Source organism: Paralichthys olivaceus, chromosome 5 (genome assembly GCF_024713975.1).
Source record: "Paralichthys olivaceus isolate ysfri-2021 chromosome 5, ASM2471397v2, whole genome shotgun sequence".
In the NCBI taxonomy this organism is placed as follows: Eukaryota; Metazoa; Chordata; class Actinopteri; order Pleuronectiformes; family Paralichthyidae; genus Paralichthys; species Paralichthys olivaceus.
Genome location: NC_091097.1, coordinates 22,335,463 through 22,358,232, shown reverse-complemented (window position 1 = coordinate 22,358,232; position 22,770 = coordinate 22,335,463). Strand labels below are relative to the sequence as shown.

At 40.9% G+C, this 22,770-nt stretch overlaps 1 pseudogene; it reads right to left on the bottom strand.

Moving 5' to 3' along the window:
• Window positions 1–239: 239 nt before the first annotated feature.
• On the bottom strand, window positions 240–348 carry LOC138409965 (5S ribosomal RNA; annotated as a pseudogene).
• Between the last annotated feature and the right edge of the window lie 22,422 nt (window positions 349–22,770).

Below are 22,770 nucleotides of genomic sequence, written 5' to 3'. Positions count from 1 at the left end.
CCTGCTCTTTCATCGCTCTCTCCAAATAAGACAATTTGAAAATGATATGTTAATAAAACATGAATAAAGTAGTGTTTTGATTAGAAACAAATCTGATGAATGCTCACTTTCACCTTTCAGTGATGATGTGAGGGTTCCATATTCTTTTTTCCTTTGATGAAAAGTCTTTCCTGCTCTTTCCAAGAGGTGTCTCCTCAGAAGCAGCAGCAACAGCGCCCTCTGCAAAGAAAAGTCTAAAAAGCTTACAGCACCTGGTATTCCCCGGCAGTCTCCCATTCAAGTACTAACCAGGCGCGACCCTGCTTAGCTTCCGAGATCGGACGTGTTCAGGGTGGTATGGCCGTAAGCGATTAACTCCACCCACAATACCTCCTTTATACATGTGAATCATCACCATCATCAATGGTTCTTCTGTTGCTTTGCAACCATAGAATCTTGAGGTGTGGGTGGGCGGGGGGGTCAATTGTTCCAAAATCAATCTCAAGGTGCAATTTTGTCATATCGTTGCAAGAAAAAAATCATTACAATTTTCAAAAATGACTTTCAGCAATATTGTCAGTGTTTCATATCCAGTTGTTTCCCTGATGCAGAGTAAACTCCCTGCTCTTTCATCGCTCTCTCCAAATAAGACAATTTGAAAATGATATGTTAATAAAACATGAATAAAGTAGTGTTTTGATTAGAAACAAATCTGATGAATGCTCACTCTCACCTTTCAGTGATGATGTGAGGGTTCCATATTCTTTTTTGTAGAATTCTGTTGGTAGACCATCCACCCCAGTACTTTTATTTTTGTTTAGGCCTTTAATTGCAGTATCTATTTCTTCTAAGGACATCGGCATGTCACACCATTGTTTGTCATTTTCTTCTAGTTTTGTGTCAATGCTATTTATTACAAGTTTATTTCTTTCACAAGTATTTGTTTCGCTTGAGAACTACTTTTTGAAAAATAAGTGTATTGCTGACAAATGTCCTCTGGTGTTTCTACTATTTTTCCATTTTTTCGACATAAGTTTTATTCTGTTTAGTTTTTTCCATCCCTAGGAAGAAAGCATATTTCCCCCTCTCTTATATTTAGCTCTGCTTCTCACTATAACTCGTATGCATCTTTTCTTTTTCAATCTCATTTATTTTTGCTTTATATACATTAAACATTTCACAATTATGGTCTGGATTTTTTTTTCACATTTTAAACTCTCTTTTTGTAGGAGTACATTTATTTCTCTCTCCTCTTTCTTTTCCTCCTGTCACGCCTGTACTTGAAAAGGACTCAGATGCAGAGGAATGACAGTTAACTCAGATTTTATTTTTCTTTTTTTTGTGATTAACAGTTTTTATTTTCATTTTCATTATTCAACAATCACAACCCCCCCCCCCCCCTCCAAAAAACAAAACAAACAAACACCACCATCTGTGCTTATCCTTTTCTGGTTACCAACATCTACCCCTGTGCTCCTTCATGTACAACTTTTACAGTTACACTAACTACATTTATGAAGACATGATGTAAGATAAACCAAAACAAAAATAGACACAGAAAATGATTTGAGGGAAAGTCAATACAAGAAATAAATACAACAAGCACTGCATTAATGCAATATTCTGTTAACAAATAAAGAGATTAAAGTAACAATCACAAAATAAAATACATACAAAAATAATAAGAAGCACATTTATATATTTATACACAATTAACTGAAAACTTGCGTCTCTCCACTTTATACCCCCTTTCAGGGGCCTCTTAAAGAAGTTAAGTATTTGCCCCACTTTGCTTCATATAGATCCAGTCTACCCAGTTGTCTATATGACATTTTTTCGAATGCTGCAACTCGTGCCATCTCCACAGCCCACTCTTGCAGAGAGGGCACCCCCTCCGTCTTCCATCCCCTGACAAGTATTTGTCTGCCAATCATAATACTTTTTTGGACAAAGCTTTTAATATGTTATATCCTGTCCTGTCAGAACTGAATGATCACTCAAAATAAACAATCTAGGACAAAATGGAATTTACATCTGTGTAATCTCACATAGATTATCATATAAACATTGGTCCAGAATTTTTGGACTTTGTGACATAACCATAACACATGAATTAAAGTACCTTCCTCAGACTTGCATCACCAACAATCTGATGTGGATAATAATCCTAATCTAAATAATCTGGAGGGAGTCCAATAAAAACGATGCATAATTTTAAATTGAATAAGGCGTACTCTTGCATCCCTTGAAACTCCTTAAATATTTTTACAAATTCCGATCCAATCCTCATCACTAAATGTCAAGTTCAGATCCCTTTCCCATGTCTTCTGCAGAGCTGCAATGGGCCCATTACCAAGAGTCTGAATCAACATAGAATAATAAACAGCTGCTTCATGTCCTTTTCCATAGCTCTTTAAAATTTTATCTAGGAGCTCTGCATTGTGGGGAACCGATACAGCGGACCCAAAAAAAACCCTAACATATGTCGGAGTTGCAGGTACCTAAAAAAGTGGGAAGTAGGGATGCTGAACCACCGCACCAACTCCCCAAAAGATTTTAAAGAACCATCACAATACAGATCCCCCAAAGTGACCACTCCCTTCTCCTGCCATATCTTCCAATAAATAGGAAAATTTATCAATTCGCAATTTAGGATTTAACCAGGTACTTGAAGAGACATTTAGAAAAGGATCAAATTTAAATATTCGAGCAACTCTAGTCCAAATTAATTTAAGATGAACATGTATTGGATGTGTTTTTGCTTTTATACTTAATTTAGTAGACAGGACTTGCATGGGTGACAGAGGGGCCACTACAGCTTGTTCCAGACAGTACCACGGAGGGGCTCTTTCAGGAGGGAGAGACCAGTGGGCCAGGTGCCTTAAATTAAAAGCATTATAGTAAAATAACATGTTTGATAGCCCTAAGCCTCCTTTATCAGCTGGTCTTTGTAGCATGCTGTGGCTCAAATGGGGGCGTTTACCGTTCCAAAGAAATATATTGGATATTCTGTCGAACCTTTTAAAATAATAGTGGGGAATTTCTAAGGGGAGGGACTGGATAATATAATTACGTCTGGGAACACAGTTCATTTTCAAAACATTAACTTTACCTGCCATGGACAGATTAAGAGTTGCCCATCTTTCAACATCACAAGAAATGTTTTGTAATAATGGGTCAAAATTGACTTTGACCACATCTTTCAGGTGTCTAGAAAAACATATATACCCAAATACATGATACCTTGCTGAGGCCACTGAAATGCACCTGGGTGGAAGGCCGTGGAGGGGCAATAAGCTGTTAAGGGGAGTGCCTTGGACCAGTTTACCCTGTATCCGGAGAATTTTGAAAATAAGTCTGTAATTCCAAGAAGACACGGTACAGATCTGCTAGGGTCGGAGACCAGTAATAAGATGTCATAAGATGCCCACCTGCAATGACCCCCGGAAAATCAGTCACCCCACGTATGGCTGCTGCCAGAGGCTCAATAGCTAAGCAGAAGAGCAAAGGGGATAGGGGTTATCCCTGTCTCGGTCCTCTCCCCAACATAAAATAATCTGAGATCTCATAAAGGTACTACCAAATCCAAACTCTTCTAAAATTTTGAATAAATACCTCCATTCGACCATATCAAACGCCTTTTCGGCGTCTGGAGAGATTGCAGCAACCGGGGACTGGGTGTCAGCTACCGACCACATGACCTCAATAAGGCGTCTAATATTATCTGAGGAGCTCCGACCCCGTATGAATCCCACTTGGTCAGTATGAATCAATGATGTAATTACACTGTCTAATCGCTTTGCTAAAATTTTCGAAATGATCTTAACATCAATTTGCATTAATGAAATAGGACGGTAATTTTTGCATTCATCCAAATCTTTCCCTTTCTTAGGAACTAGACTAATAAGGGCCTGTCTCATTTTCTTATGATATGACGTGCGTTGGATAATACGTCCCCTAATCACAGCCTTTAGGGCCTCCCACGCGACACCTGCTGATGATACAGACTGCCAATTAATCTCCAAATAATTATTGAGTTCTGTCCTTAGCCACTCAACATTTACTGAGTCCTGCAGAAGGGACGAGTTTAAACGCCATCTGTAAGACTTTCTTCTCTCGCTCTGGGGTAATAGGTCCAAGCCGACCCAAGCATGGTCAGAGATAAGAATATTCCCTATTTCACAACCCATAGCAGAAGAGGTGAGTGCTTTGGATATTAGGAAAACATCTATTCGGCTATAGGTCTTATGTACTGCTGAAAGAAAAGTGTAATCCCTACCCGAGGGGTTCATGATCCTCCAAATATCTATTAGTCCGAAAGATTTCCAAATTCTCTGTAATGTTATAGCAGCCCTTGGTACTTTATGCAACACTGCCCCGCTGTGGTCGAGAGCTGGATCCATTAATAGATTAACCCCCCCCCAAAACAACAGCATGATTCCCAGCGGTTTGTAATTTCCTTTCAAGATCAGTAAAAAAAATGTGATCATCCAGGTTAGGTGCATATATGTTAGCCAAGATCATCTTCTGAGACTGTATTTCAGCCAGTACAATAATCATCCATCCCGAATTATCCTTAATTTGCTTGAGACATTTAAACTGTAAATGTTTACTTACTAAAGTTATAACACCCTTGCTCTTGCTAGAGCCTATGCTGTAAAAAACATGTCCAGCCCATCCTGCACAAAGTTTCTCAGACTCCTCCTTTGACATGTGCGTTTCTTGAAGAAACACCACGTCATATTTTTTGTTCTTGAGCATCGTCATGACCTTTTTTCTCTTAACAGGGTTCCCCAGCCCATTTACATTCCAAGTGGCGAGACGCATTAAACCTATTTGTGAGGACATGCCTGTCCACACATTAATAACATAACCATTTATCAAAAGCAATATCATTACACAGTGGTGGTAACTAAACGCAATCCCCATGAACCTAACAAAACAAAGAGTGTGCAACTGAACCTGAACTTTGCACATTTCAACCCCCACAGAAGTCCCTCCAACGAAGGTCCGACGGTCCGTGTCTGGTCCGCGAGACTCCACTCGTCGTGACCCCTTACGCGTCGCTGCCGTGGCAATGAGTCTACACCAGTGCCTTTAATTGAACATTTGGGTGCGTGGGATGAGAATGAGACCAAATCCGTCGTTCAGTACTTACTGCATAGCGTCTATGAAAGCCATGGCTTTCCAGGGACAATCAAACGCACTCTCACCCTCGCCGGTCTCGATTCTCAGCTTAGCCGGGAACAGCATCCTGAAGCGTACCTAACGTTCATGCAGCTTTTTCTTGCATTCCTTGAACTTGTCGCGCTTCATCTGGGTAGCTCTGGAGTAGTCGGGGAAAAGCATAATTGTGGTGTTTCCCCAGCTCAGCTTGCCCTTGTTCCTCGGTGCGCGCAGCACCGCATCCGGTCCGACGATCTCAGAAACCTGACCAGTATTGGTCTGGGTCTGTCACCTGGTGCGGGTCGCTGGCCAGTAATCCGATGTGCCCGTTCAATCTCTCGTCTCCCTTCTATGTTCAGCAAATTTGGCAGCAGCTCCTCCAAAAATGTCACCGCATCTCCTCCCTCTTTGCCCTCCGGAAAGCCGACAAAGCGAACATTATTGCGTCGCGAGCGGTCCTCCATGTCTTGTAGTTTATCCCAGATCTGTCCGACATCTGACTTGCTAGCTGGCGGGTTAGCTTGCCATTCCTGCTCAGTCATTTCCAATGACTCCACTCGCTTCTCCATGTCATCCATTCTTGTAATTAGGGATGACAGTTTGGTCTCTACCAATGCGGTGGTGTGACGTATTTCTGCCAGCCCCCCCAGATCCTCAGATATTTTTGTTAGTGCTGAGTAAATGTTACTGATATCCTGAGCTATATCGTTAGCTTGTTGCTGGTCGGGTTCGTTAGCTTCTTGGTCTTGCATCATGGCGTCAGCCCCGTGTGATCGTAGATGTCTTTTAATATCTCCACAAGCCGAGGTCTTAACCAGTTTCAACATTTTTTTTTTCTTTTTTTTGCACCCTCTTAACAAATAGCAAATATACTGGGTGCTACTATCTCTGGTGTAAATATTTTAAAGGATAAAGGCAGCGATGCAGTGCAGAGCTACCTACTCCGTGGCTTCTTCTCGCATCGCATCACGTGACTCCAGACTTTATTTTTCTTTATATTTTTCAACCCCTCAAACAGAGTGACCAAAATAAAAGGCTATGAAAAATTAGCTATCCGGTCCATGAAGAAATATCCAAAAATAAACAGGAAGATAATTCTTCCAATAACACAAACCCACTCCGTGAAGGAGGGAAAAAACACACAAAAAAACCAAAGAGAAATGTATGAACAGAAAATCACTCCATTAGGAGGAAAACAAACTCGGTTCAAAAAAGACCAAATGAAAACGCAGTCCTAAAAATCAGAGGCTCCACTACTCACTATAAAATTCTTAAATAGAACAAAAAATCACATGCGACGAGCAAAGCTGAGATATAACATGGACTATGGCGACTGGCTGGGGTGCATGGCAGAAACGATACACTCAGGCACAAGACAAAGGGAGACGCAGACTATAAAACACATGAAGGTAATGAGGAACAGGTGGACACAATCAGACAATCAGAGCGGTGACACATGAGGAAGGGCAAGTGACCTGAAACGAGAGGAGAGTTCATTTTCAAAATAAAACAGGAAGTCACTCGACAAAAACCCAGAACAAGACAAACCTCACCGCGGTGTGACACCTCCCAGCTTTTGGTTTTGCTGTAATTAATACATGCTTTTTTAATTCTATTTTTCACGTCTTCCCAATATTCACACACATCATATATAAACATTAGGTCATTTTTAATGTTCTTTAGGAATTTTTCTATTTTCTTTTTAAATACTGTGTCATCTAGGAGGCTGGAGTTGAGGCACCAAATCCCTCCTCCATTCTTATCAACTAACCTCCGACACACAGGTGCATATATGCATGATCACTCCATGCGTTTAATTCATATTTGAAAAATGTTATTTCTTAGAAAGTGTTAGACGCGATTAGGCATAAGTCTACTCTGGATTGTGTTGTGGTGAAAACTAAGTTAAAAAAACTGGTCCAAATGTCCAAAAATTCAGTCAAATGAAAAGCAGGAGAAGTTAACTTAAAAGCAGCAGAGTTTTATTGTCGACAAGAAAACCCAAGAGCATTCAGCAGCGAGCCGGAGCCACACCAGAGAAAAACTCTGACTATCAGTGGTGTTGCGCCGCTTTATCGATCCTTAAGGGCCACACCTGTTACTAATCTGACTGGTCTATCATTACATCTATCATTTATGGTCTGACATCGTGATCTAATCCTAATGGTTACAGAGGAGGGTCTAAAATTGCGACCTTCTCCCTGGAAAGTCTCCAAGCACCGGGGTTACTTTGGTACATTGGACTTGAGTTTACCCCTGGAAAGCCTCCAAACACCTGGGTTGCTTTTTGGCCTTGGAGCTGGGACTTTCCCTCTGGAGAGCCCCTACCATACCATGAGGAGTCTCTTTTACTTTTACACAGTTTTTCTTACTCTTGACACCATTATATCTGTCCAAACCATTTACTATTTTTTTACAAGATATTTGTCTCTGATTTGACACCATTATATTTTATTTTTTTCAGACTGCCCTTTTTAAAAAAAAAACAATATCATTTCTTCACACAAGTTATACATACACTACATACTGATTGTTACACATAGAGTATATTGTTTGATTCGTTCGTAATATCTGTCTTAAACTTATTGTAATCATCAGCAATTTATGTTATATTCACTCCTCAGTTTGCAGTGCAGATTAAAGGTACATAGTGACATTCATACAGTGGTATGACAAAGTTTGGGCACCCCTGATCATTTTCAAGATTTTCCTTTATGTATCATTGGTTGTACGGAACAGCAATTTCAATTAAATATATCATATAGCTGACAAACACAGTGATATTTAAGAAGTGAAATGAAGTTTATAGGATTTACAGAAAGTGTGCAATAATTACTTAAACAAAAGTAGGCAGGTGCATAAATTTGGGCACCCTTGTTGTTTTATTGATTTGAATACCTTTAGCACTAATTATTGGAACACAACATTTGTTTGGTAAGCTCATTGACCCTTGACCTACATACACAGGTGAAGCCAATCGTGAGAAAGGGTATTTAAGGTGGCCAGTTGCAAGTTGTTCTCCCCTTTGCATCTCCTCTGAAGACTGGCAACATGGGAGCCTCAAAACAACTGTCAAATGACCTGAAAACAAAGATTGTTCAACATCATGGTTTAGGGGAAGGATACAAAAAGCTAGCTCAGAGATTTCCGCTGTCAGTTTCCACTGTGATGAACATAGTGAGGAAATGGAAGACCACAGGCACAGTTCTAGTTAAGGCCCGTAGTGGCAGGCCAAGAAAAATCTCAGATAAGCAGGGGCGAAGGATGGTGAGAACAGTCAAACTCAACCCACAGACCAGCTCCAAAGACCTACAACATGATCTTGCTGCAGATGGTGTCACTGTGCATCGTTCAACTATGCTGTATGGGAGAGTAATGCGGCAGAAGCCTTTTCTGCGCCCATGCCACAAAAAGATTCGCTTGAGGTATGCTAAAGCACATTTGGACAAGTCAGCTTCATTTTGGAATAAGGTGCTGTGGACTGATGAAACTAAAATTGAGTTATTGGGACATAAAAAGGGGCGGTATGCATGGCGGAAGAAGAACACAGCATTCCAAGACAAACACTTGCTACCCACAGTTAAATTTGGTGGTGGTTCCATCATGCTGTGGGGCTGTGTGGCCAGTGCAGGTACTGGCAATCTTGTTCAAGTTGAAGGTCGCATGGATTCCAGTCAGTATCAGCAAATTCTTGCCAACAATGTTCAAGAATCAGTGACAAAGTTAAAGTTGCACCGGGGCTGGATACTTCAACAAGACAACGACCCAAAACACAGCTCAAATTCTACCAAAGCATTCATGCAGAGGAACAAGTACAATGTTCTGGAATGGCCATCTCAGTCCCCAGACCTGAATATCATTGAAAATCTGTGGTCTGTTTTAAAGCGGGCTGTCCATGCTCGGAAACCATCAAACCTGACTGAACTGGAGATGTTTTGTAAAGAAGAATGGTCAAAAATACCTTCAACCAGAATCCAGACCCTCATTTGAAGCTATAGGAAGCGTTTAGAGTCTGTTATTTCTGCACAAGGAGGATCTACTAAATATTGATGCAATTTTTCTGTTGGGGTGCCCAAATTTATGCACCTGCCTACTTTTGTTTAAGTAATTATTGCACACTTTCTGTAAATCCTATGAACTTCATTTCACTTCTTAAATATCACTGTGTTTGTCTGCTATATGATATATTTAATTAAAATTGCTGTTCCGAACAACCAATGATGCATAAAGGAAAATCTTGAAAATGATCAGGGGTGCCCAAACTTTTTTTTTTTTTTCATTTTAACAATATATATATATATTTTTTTCCCACTTTTACAAGTAAAGGATGGATACATAGTATGGTCTACAGGAATTAAAAGCAAAACAGGCAAACAAACAAAACAAAACAACAACAAAAAAACAAATAAAAAAACAACCATCAGCTCAGATCTATATAAATAATACTTGGGGTTACAGACATGTACGGTATGAGCAATCAAGAAAATCCCTGCAACATTATATTAGAAACACCAGGCTCTACATAGTTCAAATAGAGTTCCCAGACTTTATAGAATTGGTCTGTTTTTAAATGTAATATGCATGTAAGGTACTCTAATGACACTAGATCAAACACTACTCCCTGCCTGCCTTGAACAGTTGGTACTCTTTCATTGATCCATTGTAACAAAATATTCATCCTCGCTGCATAAGTAAGAATACAAAACAGCCTCTTATTATGTTTTGATGTTAAACGTTGATTTGGGAGGCCCAGTATAAGAGACACAGGGTCCATCTCCAGTTTTAAACCAAATATCTTCTCCATTTCAGATAATACATTGGACCAATACATTTGCAGTTTCGGACATGACCAAAAACAATGAGTTAGGGTACCAGTTTCCATCTTGCATTTAAGGGACGTGGGTGAGAGAGTAGGATTGAAATAATGTCTGCGGGGGATATGTGCATTCTCGGTATAATTTTTAATTGTATTGCTTGGGCACGATTGCAAACTGAAATTGATTTAGCATGTCTCCAGACATCCTTCCATTCTTCATCATCAATTATAATATTTAGCTCCTTCTCCCATGTGCCTTTAAACTTCTGCAACCTATTCGGGGTCGTGAGATACATTACTTACATTACATACTTTATTAAATTTACGGATACCTCTCTACCTGTTAAAAATAATAATTTCTCAACCAGAGAGCTTTCATGGTTCTCAACTAACGTAGAACTGTGCAAGACATAGTGCCTTATCTGCAAATACCGAAAGAAGGCACGTCTGGGGATAGAATATTTCTCTATCATTTGTTCAAATGTCATAACTACATTACCAGAGAGTAGGTCCTTCAATCTATGAACGCCATTAACTCTCCACTGTTCAAAACCAGTATCAACCATCCCAGGCTGGAAATCGGGATTATTCACAATAGGGGTGAAAACAGATGTGAACTTTGACCTTCCTTCAAGTCGACACACTAATCGCCAGGCCTTAACTGTATTAAGTGTAACCGGATTATTGCAACTCAGTCTGATATTTTTAAATTTCTTAAAAAGCAGTAAGTCCCTTAGTGGATACTTTGAAAGGGAAGCTTCAACACCCAACCAAATAGAGTTTGAGTTGCTTACGACCCAGTCATAAACATACCTCATGTGAGTACATAGCTGATATGTTCTGATATTTGGTAAATCTAGACCCCCTACAGAGCTCGGCAGCTGCAATGTAGCCATCTTAAGTTTTGGTCTGCACTTGCTCCATATAAAAGAACTTAGACAGCCATTCACGTCTTTTATCACCCTATTTGAAAATATGACCGGAATCATTTGGATTGGATATAACAATTGAGGTAATACATTCATTTTAACCAAGGATATACGTCCTAGCCAGGAGACAGGCAAAGAGTTCCATCGCTCCAAATCCTGCCTCACCTTCTCGAACAAGGGAACAAAATTGGCTTTATACATTTGTTTAAATTTAGGAGTTATGAATACACCTAAATATACAAAACCTGCAGGAGACAACTTAAAGGGAAAAGAAGTCAAAGCAGCTGGTATTGAATTGAGGCTCCCAAGTGGCATGGCCTCAGACTTGGTCAAATTAATTTTATATCCAGAAAATTTGCTAAATAGATCAATAATGTTAAGTAGAGCTGGTATTGATGTCTCCGGATGGATATAAATACCAAAACATCATCTGCATACAGACTTATCTTGTGCTCATAATCAACTAGCAAACCCTGTATAGCAGGTACCATCCTTATGGCCTCCACTAACGGTGCAATGGCAATGGCAAATAAGAGGGGTGACAGGGAGCAGCCTTGCCTCGTTCCTCTATACAAAGGAAAACTGTCTGATTTAAGCCCATTAGTCAAAATAGCCGCCTGAGGACTATCATACAGAATTTTGACCCACCTAATGAAATTATGCCCAAGACCAAATTTGTTTAAAGCATAAAATAAATAAGCCCATTCTACTCGGTCAAAGGCTTTCTCAGCATCTAGAGAAAGCACTAGACCATCAATATCTATTTGCTGGAAAGCCTGAATTATATTGAGAAGGCGCCTGACATTGTTACAGTAGTTACGACCTTTTATAAAACCTGTTTGATCTTCTTTTATAATTTTAGGCAGGAGGTCTTCAAGCCGAGTAGCTAGGATTTTTGAAAGTTTCTTCCGGTCCACATTAAGAACAGCTATCGGTCTATAAGAGGAACAGGACTCCACGCACTTCCCCTTTTTCAGTATGAGAGAAATATTTGCTTCTCTTAGAGTCTGAGGTAATGTATTATGCAAAAAAGAATGATTAAACATGTCAAGTAATGGGTTTACTAATAAATCACCAAATTCTTTATAGAACTCACTACCAAACCCATCAGGTCCAGGGGCTTTTCCGTTTTGTAAGGTTTTTATAGCATTCAATACTTCCTCTCTGGAAATGGGAGTGTTAAGATTGGTTTGCTGCTCAGTAGATATAGTAGGCAAGCTAAGCTGGGAAAAGAAATTTTCCATTAAGTCAAGTGGGTCACATAGTTGTTCAGATGCATACAGTCTACAATAAAATTCTTTGAAGGTCTCATTTATGAACTTATCATATATGCAATTGTTGTGAGCGTCACAAATGGCTGCAATAGAATGTGATTCAGATCTTCTTTTGGTAAGGTACGCTAAATACTTTCCGGGTTTATTCCCATGTTCATAAAATCTTTGTCTAGTAAATTTAAGTTTGGTCTCTTCATCTTGCGTAAGGAGGTTACCTAAGGTTGATCTAACTGCAGATATATCTTGCCACAAAGCAGGAGTTGGAGAGTTAACATAGGTTCTTTCTTTTGTTTTAGGTCCAGTCATTAACAAATTTTGGCCCTCAGTTTTTCCCGCCGTGTGCTGGCTGAAAATGAAATAATAATCCCTCTAGTATATGCCTTGATAGTTTTCCACAGGAGGGCAGGGTTATCTGTTGACTGAGAGTTAATAGACAGAAAGTATCTAAACTCAGTATTGAAATAGGATACGAAGGTATGGTCCTTTAAAATAGTAGTAGTCAGTCTCCAGTATTTTACTCTGTTTCCTATACCCTTAAAAGAGAGAGATCCAGCACTACATTGGCATGATCTGAGATGACATTACTGCCTATTGCACAAGATAAAAATGAATGTAAGGAGAGCCCAGGAAAAAAAAAATCGATCCTAGTATGACATTTATGGGGTGCAGAAAAGAAAGTGTCCTCTTTACCCAGAGGATGAATTGTCCTCCTCCATACATCAACAAATTCTAAATCTTCACATATAGAACTGAGTGATTTTGCTTGTGAAGAAAGAGGCGAAACTTTGTGTGAGAGTTTGTCAATAAGTACATTTAAATACAATTAAAATCTCCACCCACTATGGAAATATCTGACTGAATCTCAGAGAAATCCAGGAATACTTTAGTTATAAAATCTGATGGGTGAGCAGGGGGGTAAAAAATATTCAGTATGGAAATAACTGTACCTTGTAGGACCCCCTTGATTATAACATACCTACCACTTTTGTCTTTAACACATTCTATCAATGAAAAAGGAAGATTCTTTCTCACAAGAATTGCCACCCCTCTACTTCTTGAGGTAAATGAGGAGAAAAATACCTGCTCAACTATACCCTTCCTGCTTTCAGATGTTCTACATCGTCCAAATGTGTTTCCTGTAAAAGTGCAATATCAATGTTTTCTTTTTTCAGAAAGGTGAGTATTTTCCTTCTTTTAATTGGACTATGTACCCCTCTTACATTCCATGTACACAAGCGTAGTTTATTACCTGCCATACCGTTTAAGTAAACCCTCTATATAGATATATGACTCACTGAAAGCAAAAATCTGAAACCGCTTATTACAGTAAAAACAGTCACTGAGCTGGGAGAAAAACAAATCTGAACAGGAACTATTATACAAAAACAAAAAAGCCCAAATACAATGGGGGCTATCCCTGCTACCTAACCTGCAGGGCCCTTTGAACCTCTTCCCCCCCATTCCCTCTGTACAAGCCTCATAATAAAAAAGAAAAAGAAACAGATCTGTCAATAATAAATGAATGAAGCTGCACCCTGTTCTCTCCTTACCTTCACACATAGAATAAACAATCAGAACATACTCACGTAATGTGTATGGATGAAATCAGATAACATGGAGCTATAGGCTAGCTAACAGACATATCACTGGGAAGCAGTGTCCTCACGTCTCTGTTCCAGTGAGTTTAGGAGTGCAGCGGCTTCCTTCGGGGTGTTGAATCTCTTCTGCGTCCCGTTTACTGTCACCTTCAGAGTAGCTGGGTAGAGTAACTCGTAGTCCATGTTCATTTTCCTCAGCGCCTTTATGTCATCAAAAGCCTTTCGTCTCCGGACCACCTCAGCTGAATAGTCATTAAAGAAGGAGACTCTGGGTCCCGTGGCGGCAGAGTCATCCTGGTTAGACCGGCGGGGTCCGAGCCGACGAGCTGCCTCCATCACGCGCTGTTTATCGGTAAAGTTATGAAACTTCACTATCAGCGGCCCGGGACGTTGACTGGTGCCGTGCTTGGGTGCTAAGGACTGGTGTGCCCGATCAAGCTTCAGCTGTCCTGCTTTTGTATCCATACGGAGGTACTCAGGGAGCTCAGAAGGCTTGAATTTCACTGAATCCAAGCCTTCTGAGCCTTCGGGCACGCCAACTACACGTACATTGCACCTACGCCCTCGGTTGTCAATATCATCTATGTGCTCCCACATATCATGCACTTGCTTCTCGAGATGCGCTAACTTTGCCTCCGATGATGTCGTTGTGGCCTCCACATCAGCAATCCGTTTCTCCGACGCCATCTTGTTCCCCCGAATAGAATGCGTTTAATGTCATCACACAATGAAGCATGGCGAAATTATAGCAGCTACCACTGAAATGTGCATTTTGTAAAAAAAAGAAATCCAATATAACAATAAAATAAACATGTTTACAGGACATTAAAAACTATACAAAATAGTGCAAAGAGAGGTGCAAGAGGAGGTAGTTGTGGTTGATTGTAGTACAAAGTAGGTAGTTACGGTTGGATTATATAGGAGTTATTTTATTGAGTTCAGTGATATGACAGCCCATGGATAGAAGCTGTTCCTCAGTCTATTATTTTTGCATTTCAATGACCTGAGCTGCTTCCCAGACGGCATCAGGTTAAACAGTCCATGGCCACGGTGGAAAGTGTCCCTGGAGATTAGATTCTCTGCGCTCTGCTGAGACAGCGGTAGCTGGCAATGTCTTCCATGGGAGGTAGAGGGGAACTAGTGATCCTCTCTGCAGCCCTGGTAATCCTTTGCAGAGCCCTCCTGTCTGCAGCCGAGCAGGCGGTGAATCACACCGTGGCACAGTACATCAACACCCGCTCTATGGTGGACCAGTAAAAGGACACCAGCAGTTTCTCCTCCAGATGGTTCCTCCGCAGCACCCGCAGGAAGTGGAGAGTGGCTGAACAGGTGAGGTCCTCAGTGATGTGTGTCCCCATGTACCTGAGTGAAGCCACTCTCTCCACGCTCGCTCTGTTGATGGATACTTTCAGTGATGTGGGAAAACACACTGCTTCAGCAACAACGACACTAAACAGCTGAACACAACACAATCACAGATAACAGTGACAACAGTGAACAACACAGAACTATCAGTCCGTTACAATACATTTTGGCACTATTTTGAGTTAGGTGGTCTGTGAGTGTTTTTTTATGGGTTAAGTGGTCCTTAGTCTGAAAAAGTTTGAGAAACACTGATATAGGTTTATGTCTCTCTCTCTCAATATGTATATCAAATGCTTTTTTGGAACCATCTTTCATATTCACTGTTTACAACAACAAAAGAGTGAAATCAGTGTTCGACTGTTCCTTACAAAAAAAGATGTTGCAACATATTGAGCATGTGTAGAATGAATGGTAGCACATGTGGTGATCACATGGGTTTCACATGGGTATTGTCACACCACAGTAAAATCAAGTTAAGTTTTTGTCCTGTCTCCATGTTTGTATTGTGACTTCCTGTTTTATTTTGAAAAAGTAACCTTCCTCTTGTTTCAGGTCACTTGCCCTTCCTCATGTGCCTCGGTCTGATTGTCTTCCCTGATCCTGATTATACTCACCTGTTTCCCATTACCTCCATGTGTGCTTATAGTCTGTGTGTCCCCTTGGTCCTGTGCCAGTGTGTCTTGTCCTATTGCATCACCAGCCTTTTTGTCTCGAGTAAGATCCATAGTCACAGTCGGTTGCCTCGTTAAGAGTGTTTTTTGTTGGCCTTTTGCCTCATAGTTTTCATAGCTTCTATGTTTAGCATAGTTTAGTTTATCATTAGATCTTGTCCCTCTTCAGAGGTGATTTTTGTTTATATATATTAGAAGTGTTGTAGGAGTTTTATTTTAGTATAGGTTGATAGTTTTTTCCCTCTTAGGAGGAGATTTACTTTCTTGTCACTAATTATAGCTGATCCCTCATTGTAGGAGTTTTTGTTTAAGTTAATGTTGGTAATTTATTCCCTCTCAGGAGGAGATTTGATTTGTAACTCATTTTCATAGCTTTTTCCCTCTTCAGAGTAGATCTTAGTTAAGTGTTGTTTTCTTTTTTCCCTTATCCCCACTCGGAAGGTAGGATTTTTATTTGTAAGTTTTGTAATCATTCCCTCTTTTTCGAGGCACCCTCTGTTCTCCAGTTTATTGTATTTGTTTGACAAATAAACACCCAAGCTGAATGAGCTCTCTCCTAACTCTGCGTTCGAGTCCTTCCTCCAAGTATTTCATATATGGTCACTGTGACCTTTGACCACTGAAATCTGATCAGCTGATCCCAGCTGAGAGACAAGTGGTCCAAAATTGAAGGAAATCCCTCCAGTTGTTTTTGAGATCACATTCAAGAGGCCACAAGAGTGAACTTGAGTGTGTTGAGCGGAGTGTCTTGCGGTGGAGATTCAAACTCTCAGATAACAGAATTATCTTTAGCCTCCTCTAGGCATATTTAATCAATCAGACAGGGAGATGCAATGAGCTGCCGCTCAGTTTCACAACACAACCGGAACAGATACATAGGTAGTGACATCATGTCCATGACGCACCATGAACATTACCCTCTGCAGGACACAATGAGTAAGGACGCACACACATATCACATTTAACACCCCCACTCGACCTTTGCTTATTGTGATACACTCAGTGGTAGAAAATAAACAAAAATATTCTCCCTTTGGTCTTCAGTGCAAAAGTAAATAAAAACATATTGGCACATTCTTCTTGCACTTTATGTGCCAAACAAATACTGTGCAAACTTATGGAGTTTTAGCTTTGTGGCTGGTTTTGTCATCAAGTCAGCAACCATGTTGTCAGTGGAACAATACTTTAAACAGATCCTCCCACTATTCACAGTTTCACGAATGAAATTATATTTTATATCAATATGTTTACACCTTTGCCGGTTAACTGGGTTCCTGGCCAGTGCAATTGCTCCTTGGTTGTCATCGAACACCTTGGTTTGGGCATACTGATATTTATCAATTCCCTTGAGTAGTTGTTGTAAGTACATACACTCCTGTATAGCTGAGGCTAAGGCCATATATTCTGCCTCACAGGTAGATAGTGCTACTGTTGGTTGTTTTCTGCTCTTCCATGAAATGAGAGAGCTTTTCTGACTAAGACTGGCACAGTAACCTGTGGTGCTACGTCGGTCTGTGACATCCGCTGCCCAGTCAGCATCACTGTGGACCATTAGACCTAGTGCCTCCGTGTCATCCTTTTTGAAACACAATCCATGGTTTGTTGTACCCTTTAAATACCTGAACACGTGCTTCACAGTGTTCCAGTGCTCTTCACTTGGCTCTGAGAAATGCTGGGAAAGTTTGCTGACCACGAAACTTAAATCTGGTCGAGTGCATGTTGCCAGGTAGATCAAACTTCCCACTGCCTCTCTATACACCCTTGGATTCTCCAATTTCTTAGCACCATCAGTGTATTTAAGTTTAGACTCACATGGGGTCTCTCGAGGCTTACAATCTTGCATACCAAACTTTGATAGGATCTTGTTGGCATACCTCTCTTGTGTCATTGTGACTTGACCATCTGATTGTTTAAAATCTATTCCCAGAAAATTGTTCAGTTTCCCCAGGTCTTTCATTTTAAATCTCTCAGTGAACATCATTTTGACACTTTTCACAACTTCTTCAGTGTTTGCAGCGATAATCAGATCATCAAACCATATGATCAGAATCACTTTTTCATCTTGTTTTTCCCTTGTGTACAGACAGTTGTCAGCAGGATTTTGTTCGAAACCATTTTCAGTAAGATACAGTATGCATGTAACAGAGTATTCCAGTTCCTGCCTGACTGCTTAAGACCATACAGTGACTTCTGTAATTTGTTTTTCTCCTGATTTGGACTTTTTCTCATAGCCTTCAGGCTGTTCCAAATAGACCTCACAATCAATGGGTGCGTGTAGGTATGCAGTTTTCACATCCATTTGATGTAAAACTAAATCTTCCTGCACTGCCTTTTGCAACACAACTCGAACAGTGGTCATGTCAGCTGTAGGCGAGAAAGTTTCCTCATAGTCGATACCTTGTTTTTGGCTATAACCTTTTGCAACAAATCTGGCCTTATACTTGTCAGACCCATCAGTATCACTCTTGAGGGTATACACCCATCTACCCCCCACTGTCTTTTTGCCTGGTGGCAACTGGGTAATTTTGAATGTGTTATTCTCCTCAAGTGACTGAATTTCATCATTCATTGCATTTATCCATTGCTGTGACTTGGTAGACCTTATAGCATCTTGGTAGTTTTGTGGTATGTCACAGACAGCTCTATAACAGGAGTCCACACATGTTACCAGTTTGTCTACTGTATCCTCAGTCTCATAATCTTGCAAGCACACTGGCTTTCTCCTAGTTCTAGGTGGATTATTCCTAGTTACATGCTCAGTGCTTGGCAGTTCAACTTCAACCTCAGAAACATCACCTTGAACACTTTGACTTGATGCATTTCCCATTTTGTCATCATCATTTTCCATAATGTCAAGTACCTTGGGGTACACCTCTCTGACATGACATTCGATGTGTGGCCCGTGTGTCTGCATTTCTTTGTCATTGTCTGTCTTGCTTGTGAATTTTACCAGCCTGTGCTTTTGAACCTTTTCAGTGTCTTTATAGTACACAAGATAAGATGGGCTATTCTTATCGTAACCAATAAAAAGACCCTGCACACTTCTTGAATCCATTTTCCCTTTCTCTTGTGGGTTGTAGGCAAAACACATAGATCCAAATTTTTGAAGTTTTGACATGCTTGGTTTCGTGCCTGTTAGCATTTCATACGGTGTTTTCTTTGTGCCGTCTACTGTAACACCGGTTCCTTATGTAGGCTGCTGTCTGTACAGCATAATTCCATAGCTTGTCTGGTAACTTGCTGTCTAACAGCATACATCTGCCCATCTCATAGAGAGTTCTCCACCCCCTCTCGGCCGTGCCATTTTGGTGAGGCGAGTATGGTGCGGATGTCTCGTGCCTAATGCCATTTTTGGTTAACAGTGCTTTGAATTCCCTATTAATATACTCTTTTCCATTATCTGACCGTAGACATTTTATTTTCCCATAAGGTGCTGAGTCTGCTAAGAATCTCTCTGTGGAATGTGTAGCATCACTTTTGGATTTCAGGAAGTACACTGTTATAGCACCTGAGTAGTCGTCTGTAAAAGACATAGCATATTTGTGACCCTCTATGCTTGGGGTTCTCATAGGACCCGCTAAATCAGTGTGAACCAGTTGTAAAGGTTCTGTAGCCTTTCTGTCTGGCTCTCTGTTCCTTGTCTGTGTGAATTTTCCTTTTGTACAAATTTCACAAAGTTGTGCTGGCCTCGTTGCACTGCCTTTTATCTCCATGCCTCTTACCACATCCGGTAATTTTTGCACATCCTCATAATTGCAATGCCCAAGAATTTCATGCCAAGTCTGCATGTCGTGGCACACATTACATTTATCACCATTAACATTCTTTTCAACTGTTGGCAAGTAAAACAGGTTACCACTTTCATGAAAATCAAACCTGTGGTTACCTTTGGTAATCATGTGACTTTCCCCTTTCTTGAAAGTGACTGTAGCTCCACCATTTGTCCCTCTTGCCACTGAGAAGATGTCGTGTGGATAGGTTGGCATATACAGTGCGTCTTTCAGCCAGGCTCTGTGCTGACGTCCATCGGTGTCTAGTAGGTAGATCAGCGCCGTCCCTCTGCGTTGAGCCATCCCGCTGCACTTTTGTTCCATAATATTCTCAGCCCTTATCATGTAATCAGTAACAGTTTCACCTTCTGCCATTTGAATGGTGGTCAGGGATGTGTACAGGTTGAGAATTCTAGGCTTGCTCTTTCCAGAATAGTGCTCCCTCAAAATTTTGAGAGCTTTCCTTCCATCTTCAGCAGCTTCATGTCTAATCAAAGACAGGCTCTTATCATCGAGTGCATTCACTAATTGAGCATAGCAGTCTGTGTTCTTCCCTGGGTCTGCAACTAATGCAGCGTCATCCGTGGGCACTCGCAGTATGGTGTCTTTTAGCTTAAGAATGTGTAGACGGCTAAGGAATCTGGTCTCCCACAGATCATACTTATCTTCAGTTCCGTCGAATATAATCTGCTGGGGCGTTCCTGCTGTGGCCATTTTAACGTTCTCTTTCCAAAGTTCACTTTATCTCCAAAAATTTGGGCTGCGCAGCTTGTAGAATGTCCGTGTCCTCATTGTCTTTAGTTTCCGCGTGAGACTCTCGGCGCCGCCTTCACTCAAACCAAGCTAGTAGCTCCTCTTGGCTAACAGTTAATTTCTTCTGTTACCTTACTCGTTGCTCTAAGCCTGCGTTCCTGGGCCCATAACCTGTTGAGCGGAGTGCCTTGCGGTGGAGATTCAAACTCTCAGATAACAGAATTATCTTTAGCCTCCTCTAGGCATATTTAATTAATCAGACAGGGAGATGCAATGAGCTGCCGCTCAGTTTCACAACACAACCGGAACAGATACATAGGTAGTGACATCATGTCCATGACGCACCATGAACATTACCCTCTGCAGGACACAATGAGTAAGGACGCACACACATATCACATTTAACAGAGTTAAAGGATAATATAGTATAGTATCATTACATTTTCTTTCCTTCTGCCATTAGTGCCTTTGACATGGAAACAGAACCTTGCACTTAGACCACCAAAATCATATACATTACTCTGTGAGTCCAAGTAAGCAGGTGTGCCAAAGAATTCCTGATAAAAACAACAATCTCCAGTGGCAGCCATGTAATTTAATCCTTTGATATAAATAACTGGAAACGCCCAGTGGCAGTCTTGTACTTTAGTCCTTTGATATAAATAACTATATATCCTTTGATCTAGTTAATGTTGTAATATTTCCTTTGATCCTGGGGTTAGGGTTAGGCTTTAGGAGTGATGGCACAGTTTCTGAAACCTTCGACTGGGAAGACAGCAGCTTTCATTAACGAAGATAACAGCTGACCAAATCTACTTCCTTTACCAATGGAGCTCCAGAAGATAAGAGAGGACCTTATTAAAGCCATAGCTGAGACTAAGGCAATCAAACTTGATGCCCAGGCCAAACTGGCTGCAGAACACCAGAAGCTCAAGAGCACTGAGGCCAGGTGTGCAGCTCTGGAGGCATTCCTGCACCACGAGAGAACCAAGGCTAATAGATGCTGGAGCAGGGCAGAGTCTCTGGAAGAAGCCAATATTGCTCTGAAGGAGGTGGAACTTTTTAAAAGTGAGAGGAGCCAGCTTCAAGATGAGCTCAAACGCAAGGATGAGCTCATAATATATGCAGTAGAGACAAGGAAAGCTTGCAAAAGATCCCAGGTTGACCTCATGGCCAAGCTGGCGTCAAAAGAAGAGCAGCTCAAGAGCACTGAGGCCAGGTGTGCAGCTCTGGAGGCAAAACTTCACCAGGAGCATGCTCAGTCTGAGGAAGAGTGTAGCAGTGAGGTGGAGCTGCCTCAAGTGGAAGAAGAGAGCAGCAGTGAGGTGGAGCTGCCTCAGTCTGAGGGAGGATGCAGCAGTGAGGCAGAGCTGCCTCAATCTGAGGGAGGTTGCAGCAGTGAGATGCAACAGTTGTTAATACTGAAGAATGTAAAGGTGGAGCACGAGACAGGGGAGAGAAAACACAAATCTTCAGACAAGAAAGCAAAGAACAATAAGCAGCTGCATCAGAAGAAGAAGAGAAGGAGTTGAAGGCCTCACAGTTTTTACTGAAAACCGTTTAGCCCTTCTTACATTACCTAATTCTCCTTCCCCCTTCCCCCTTCCTACCCTTTATCCACTGCCCAGTCTTACCCCTTTCTCTCCCACCCCTTTCCCTTCACCTACTCCCCAAAACAAACCCTCTAACCCTCAACCCTCTGTGTGCTTTTGTAAGTAAAGATTGTAAATAAATGTAAAAAAGCACATCAACCAATGTACATATGTTTCTGAATAAACAGAGACACAGGATTCATGGCTCTGATCAAGTACTATACTATTACAGGGTTGGTGATGTCAAGTCAACAATACATGTCAACATTTCCTTGAGAATCATTTTGTGCGTGACTCATTTTAGTGATGATACAAATCTTAATGCTCTCAAAGATCTGTTGGTTGGCACGGTTCACTCTGACAACTGAGAGGGACACAATATTAAGATCATTTAGATTAGCCTTTCTCAAAGTGTGGTCCGTGAGCGACCCCTAGTGGTCCGCGAGGTGACAAGTAACATAACGTGTTTTAAAATTTTAAATGTCACTGTTTTAATTTCAGTGTTTCTCAAACTGCCTGCGACATATATGTGTTGTTTTCAATATCAAATCAACTAGTATGTAAAATATTTGTTTGGTGGCATTTTGTTTGCAACACCGCAACCGTTTTACATCAAAATAAGTGTGACCCTGCCGTAACTTCGGGAATGTGCCTGTGCAAAGCATTGATGTATGGTGCAAAGCTTCGAATTAAAATGGATCAGTGGCTTAGGACCTGGTCACGTAAAAGAAAAGCAGATGAAAATTCTGATACGACTGGAAAAGTAGTCGAGTCCCAGGATGATGGTTTAAAGTCAGTGACATCGTCAAAGCAGACCCCGCTGCAAACTCAACATGAACCTGTAAAATCCACCTCTA